This window comes from Morus notabilis, unplaced genomic scaffold, assembly GCF_000414095.1.
Source record: "Morus notabilis unplaced genomic scaffold, ASM41409v2 Scaffold1023, whole genome shotgun sequence".
NCBI lineage: Eukaryota > Viridiplantae > Streptophyta > Magnoliopsida > Rosales > Moraceae > Morus > Morus notabilis.
The window spans coordinates 89,594-96,665 of NW_010365731.1; positions in this window are offsets into that span (position 1 = coordinate 89,594).

Below are 7,072 nucleotides of genomic sequence, written 5' to 3' on the forward strand. Positions count from 1 at the left end.
AAAGGAAATAGAAAAAGAAAAGAAAACAAAGGAAAGCATAATGCTCGATGCGAATAAACCATCCACAACATAAATTTAAACAAGAGAATAATCCTTCCTGAATTTAAATATATTTTTTTTCAACAAAACACATTACAATATTTAAGTGTTAGCAACGTTGTTAACTATATAAATTGTTTAAATTTGGATCATATATAGCTTTATGCTTTACTTGGATGGATCATATAAATTAGAAATGTTTTACCACTAAAAATTACTATTTAGGGTAAGAATTAGATGTCGTAATCCTTGCTACCAAGAGCAATAAAATCATAAAAGAAAAGCAATGAAACAAGAACGTACATACAAGAAATTACAGTGTCACCTTCAAAGTAAACGTTACGTTTACTTTTAGCCGTTGTTATAGTTCATCATAATAAAGAAGAAGATTATAGTATACTTCTCAGACTCATTATACTACAATAAAAAAGCTTATTTGCGACGACGAAATGTCGTCACAAATAACTATATTGTCATCGGAAATATTATATTTACGATGACATATCGTCGTAAATTAGTCGTCATAAAAAACTAGACACAAATAATATATTTACGACGACAGAATTTTAAGATGTCATCTCTAATACATTAGCGACGACGGTCGTCGCAAATAAGTCGTCACGAATGTTCTGTCGAACCTGTCATTGATGATGACGTATCCTAAATTATTTGCAACGACAAATGTCGTCGCAAAAGTTTTTAAAACATTTTGTGACGACAAATATAAAGTGTCGTCGCTAGTAATGTAAACTATTTGCGACGACATTTTAAATTTGTCGTCGCAAAAATTATTTTTTTTGCCGTACTTTCCTAATAATATTAATTATTAAATATATAAATTAGAAGAAAATTTAATAATAAAATAAAACAATAAAATTGATATTTGTTAATAAAAGATTGATATAAAATAGTCAACACAATAATAAAATAAGTCTTAAAAAGTAAATTAATCAAGAAATTAAAAGGTATTGATAATAAGAAAAATAAAAACATATATTTTAATCTCCTAAATTAGCAACATCGTCATCCTCATCCTCGTCTTCTTCGTTTTGCTTAGGCTGTGGAGGAACCAACGGTTGGGGACGGTTAACTGGCAAGAAGTTGATGTTGGGATTCATCGAGCACATTACTTCCATCATGATCTGCTGGTTGTCGAACATGTTGCATTGCTCAATGTAGAGGTTGTTCAGACAGTTTGGACATGCTAGGGCAAATTAACCAAAGATGACCCGTCCGATTGCGAAGCAAATGATGAGGTGGAAGCGCTTGAACGATTCCTCTGTGGCAGTGTCGGTCCCATTCCCTTAGTGTGTCCTTTGCGCTTGCCCAAGACTTGGGACATAATCCCCTCCTTATTGACCGCCGTGGATGAATCTTCCCCAGTAGACTGTGTCATCTGTGTGGCTCTTTTCACCTCCATCTGAGCCTGTAAAGGTAAATGAAATAAAAATAGTATAATATGTTATGTTAAATATGAAAAAAGAAATAAGTTTAAAATTTACTTACAAATGCCTGTTCCGCATCCGGATTGATTAAATTCTGCCCATGATGGTGCATATCACCCCAATTGTCAATTAATGATCTTAGCTCCTGGGTCTCGGGATTTGCCTAATCAAGTTGAACGTGTTAGAATAATTATTAAGACAAAGTGACAAAAACTTAACAAGTATGCAAATTAGTATTACCTTATCAAAACGATGCTGAGAGTATGACTTTCTACCATGGAAGCTAGACCACTTTTGACTGCCACGGTTTTGTTGATTTGTAGCAGATTTTTTCTAGTAATGATCATAGATGAATTAGTAACATACTTAATAATTAAATAAACCAATTAATCAAAAGTAAGAAGACATAATGAAATTGAACCTAAAAAGTAAAGGATGTAAAACGATCACAACAAGGTCCCCATTGCTCTTTTCTCCTCAGGTTTTTAGGAGGATTTTGCCTGACAAAATTCTCATTTTCTGCCCCTCCCATCTTCTGGAAGTGTCTGTGCAAGGTAGTCTTCTAGTCCTTGTAACATTTACTGGCTTCATGGTCGACTCCATCTCTAATAATGATTCCTTCTTCCCACAACTCTTTAAGTTCATCAACAAGTGGTCGTAAAAATACATCAATATCCTTTCCAGGGGCATTTCGGCTGGGAATCAATAGTGTCAACATCTTGTATGGATCCTGAGTGCATAACTAAGGAGGTAAATTGTAAGCAATAAGAACCACCGGCCACATACTATATGATAAGCTCATGCTTTTGAAAGGATTAAAACCATCAGTAGCTAAATCTAATCGAACGTTTCTTGGTTCACGAGCGAATTCAGGATACTTCATATCTAAATCTCTCTACTCCCTACCATCAACTGGATGACGCATTAAGTCTGGATCCTTTAAACACCCCCACATGTGCCACGTCATTTCCTTTGCAGTGTGATGTGAGCTATACAGATGCCTCAATCGATCCTTCAAAAGAAAATACTGTAATACTTTCTAAGGTACTTTTTTACTTTTTGTTTTTTTATTCTTCCAACGACTGGTGTTACATACTGGAGAAACCTGTAGATCAACATTCTCCTTCTAGAATAACGCACAATCATACTTACAAACATGTATTGTTTTGTCGCCTAAACAGAGTTTACCCAATTTTGTCTTCGCCTTGTAATACGAATCTAAAAGTTTAATCCTTTCAGGAAATGCATCTTTCAACAGCTTCAAAACAGAGTTCATACACTCATTGGGCCATTTGTACAACACCTTTAAATGCATGAGTTTCACCAAAAAATTCAATGACGAATACTTAGTACACCCTGGATACAATGTCGATTCGAGCTCAGATAACAACTCTTTAAATTCATCGTGGTGCGCATCACCTAACACCTCAGCTTCTACTTCATCCGGCATATCATGATCAGAGTTATTTCTAACAACATAATGTATAACTGCAACCATCTCGTCAACTGATTCATTTATTAGATTGGTCGCAACATCGTCTTCGCCATGGTAATACCATGTCGTATATAAAGTATTGAAACCATATTGGTGTATGTGTGCTCTAACTGTTTCTATTGGAAAACACTTATGGTTTAAACACCTCCGACACGGACAACTTGTACAATCACTTTCATCAACATAGTCTTTGACAATGTTGAAAAATGCAGACAACCCTTCCCAATACTAATTAGACAACCGACTTTTCATATGTATCCAACTCTTGTCAATTGGCATCTTGACTATAAAAACAATAACACATCTAATCATACTTCATGTTTTCTTATGACTATATAATCACGTTCATAAAGAAAGTTTAACACTTCATGTTTCAATTTTATAAGTTTTATCAAATTTTATGAACAAGTTATTTTTTTATTGTTGCACTCATAATGTTTATAATTAATTTTTAATTTTCTTTCTATTAATATAATTAATTCTTATTAATTAAATTCTTAAAATTAGTAGGTTTTAATAAAATTTCAGCATCATAACGACATATTTTTCTTATTATCCAAAAATTTAAACTTGCAAAAAAAAAACAGCTTTAAAAAGATTTCGGCACACTATAACTGCAAGATGTGTCACCCAAAACAATTATCAAAACTTTTAATTTCAAACTAAATCAAATTATAATCTTAAAATTTCAACAATCTCAATATCAAATTTCAACAATCTCAAAATTCATAATCTAAAATTCAATCTATAATCCAAATTTCAAATTATATACTAATTCTAAAATCTATAAATCAAACTTCAAGGTGCTATCTCTGATTAGTTTAGTAGGGGACAAATCTGTTTTGTCTATATTGATTTTATTTAAGCACCTTTCATCTCATTCGCCTTATCCTTTTTTTCTATCTTTTTTTATTATTATTATCATTATCATTATAATCATTATTATTATAGTTATTATTATTATCATTTCTCGTAAGGATCAGGTACCTTTATGCCTTAAACGTGTATTTGGAGTATTTTCTCATTCAATCTTGTAAATAATTTGATGATGTTGGGTACGAATTTGTGTTGATTTCGACTTTACTAAATTTGATTAAATAGTTCGAAACCTATTGTTTAGCAGCTTATAAGAGCACTGAGAATTTACCACTTCCAGTATTTAGCTGCTTGCATTAGTGAACTATGTTCTTCAAGTGTAAAAACAATGCAACAAGATTAATACCTTCTACTGTCTTTTGAGTCTTTTCCGTTTAACCCCAAAAAGAAAAGTTCAACTATTTATAGAAATTAACTGATTTCATTCCCCTTTTATGTAATTAGACGACCAATCCCATATGACAATTTGAAAAGGCTCGACATTACTCTCCCACTAGAAGGAAAATACATGTCTCCGCATCAAGTATTTTCTCTTTCATTTCTTTAGCCATACAAATCTTCTTGAACATGAATAGGATAATTTATCTACATGTGTTACTTTCAAAGGGATCAATGGTCATGATATTAACACCAGTTTGTTGAATTGTCATGTCACTCTGTAGCTTGAAGTAGATAATTTTTGTAATTTGATTCCTTGGCCTTCAAGAAAAAGCTTAAAATTGTATCATTTGAGAGTATTTTTAATATCCTAGTCCAAATATGCACGTTCTTGTAGTCAATTCATGGATTCAATAATCAGTTTACGCAGAGGGGAAAATAAGTTATCGAGAAGAACAGATTAAAGAATCATAAAGAGTTGTTTTTTTAAAAGAAAAAAAAAAAAAAAAAGTGTTTGTTTTTTTAAAAAAAAAAAAAAAAAAAAAAAAAAAAAACTGTTCTGAGAATTTGCCTAGTGTGTTTTGGTTGACCAAACGTGCGTTTTCATCGAATTTATTTTTTTCTTCCCTGCTGCTCCTTCATATAATCCATTCCACTACTCAAACCAAGGTGATTCTCTTCTTTCAGATCTTTTTTTTTTTTTTTTTTTTGCGCTTTAGTTGCAAGTCTTGTTTCAGCTTCTCATTTTAGACAATCGCGTCTCCGTGCTCTTTCCTCTGTTTTTCTTCTCTCATGTTTTTCTACTCGATTTTCTCTTCTTTGTTGGTTGGTAGTTTTAACTAATTCATGGCTTTCTGGTGTTTTGCTGCTCAACTTTCCAGATTTACTTCTCTTTCTTCTCTCCTGATGTTTATTTATTCGTTGTTTTATTTTGGGTATTTTGTTAGTTTTGCTTTTAAATTCAAAGTTGTTGAAAAAAAGAAACATTTGAATTTATTAAAGCCATAAATCACCAACCAAATGAATACCGGTTCACGATCTGCTCAATCATCATTTATTATTCAAATTTCATGGTTCAAAATGGATGTTGTGATAATCGTCTTTGTTTGCTTTTATTTTCCGTTTCAAGTGATTTTTCCCCCATACTACATGTTACCAATCTGGACTTGCATAAGAAAGAAAACGAATTCTCTTCATTGAGAATAGAAAGAGGGGGAATTTAGAGAGAAAGAGAGAGAAATAGAAAGGGAACTAGCCAAAAGCCCGCGCTGCGAAAAATATTGTTTTATTATATAAAAAGTTTAGAATTTTTAAAGTATAAGATTAGTTTATATATACATATATACATAGATATATTTATATAATATTTTAGTTAAAAGTTTCTTATTATGTATTATCTTTTATTTTCCTTTTTTTCTTTTGTTCTTCTTAATTGCAAAATACAAATTTAAAAAAAATTAATAATAATAATTAAGAAAGTTGAAAATCTTTAATTATATGTAGTGTAAATTAAAAGATTTAGAAGTAGTTATATTAATTTACCACTTCCCGTATTTAGCTGCTTGCATTAGTGAACTATGTTCTTCAAGTGTAAAAACAATGCAACAAGATTAATACCTTCTACTGTCTTTTGAGTCTTTTCCGTTTAACCCCAAAAAGAAAAGTTCAACTATTTATAGAAATTAACTGATTTCATTCCCCTTTTATGTAATTAGACGACCAATCCCATATGACAATTTGAAAAGGCTCGACATTACTCTCCCACTAGAAGGAAAATACATGTCTCCGCATCAAGTATTTTCTCTTTCATTTCTTTAGCCATACAAATCTTCTTGAACATTAATAGGATAATTTATCTGCATGTGTTACTTTCAAAGGGATCAATGGTCATGATATTAACACCAGTTTGTTGAATTGTCGTGTCACTCTGTAGCTTGAAGTAGATAATTTTTGTAATTTGATTCCTTAGCCTTCAAGAAAAAGCTTAAAATTGTATCATTTGAGAGTATTTTTAATATCCTAGTCCAAATATGCACGTTCTTGTAGTCAATTCATGGATTCAATAATCAGTTTACGCAGAGGGGAAAATAAGTTATCGAGAAGAACAGATTAAAGAATCATAAAGAGTTCTTTTTTTTAAAAAAAAAAAAAAAAAAAAAGTGTTTTGGTTGACCAAACGTGCGTTTCCATTGAATTTATTTTTTTCTTCCCTGCTGCTCCTTCATATAAGCCATTCCACTACTCAAACCAAGGTGGTTCTCTTCTTTCAGATCTTTTTTTTTTTTTTTGCGCTTTAGTTGCAAGTCTTGTTTCAGCTTCTCATTTTAGACAACCGCGTCTCCGTGCTCTTTCCTCTGTTTTTCTTCTCTCATGTTTTTCTACTCGATTTTCTCTTCTTTGTTGGTTGGTAGTTTTAACTAATTCATGGCTTTCTGGTGTTTTGCTGCTCAACTTTCCAGATTTACTTCTCTTTCTTCTCTCCTGATGTTTATTTATTCGTTGTTTTATTTTGGGTATTTTGTTAGTTTTGCTTTTAAATTCAAAGTTGTTGAAAAAAAGAAACATTTGAATTTATTCAAGCCATAAATCACCAACCAAATGAATACCGGTTCACGATCTGCTCAATCATCATTTATTATTCAAATTTCATGGTTCAAAATGGATGTTGTGATAATCGTCTTTGTTTGCTTTTATTTTCCGTTTCAAGTGATTTTTCCCCCATACTACATGTTACCAATCTGGACTTGCATAAGAAAGAAAACGAATTCTCTTCATTGAGAATAGAAAGAGGGGGAATTTAGAGAGAAAGAGAGAGAAATAGAAAGGGAACTAGCCAAAA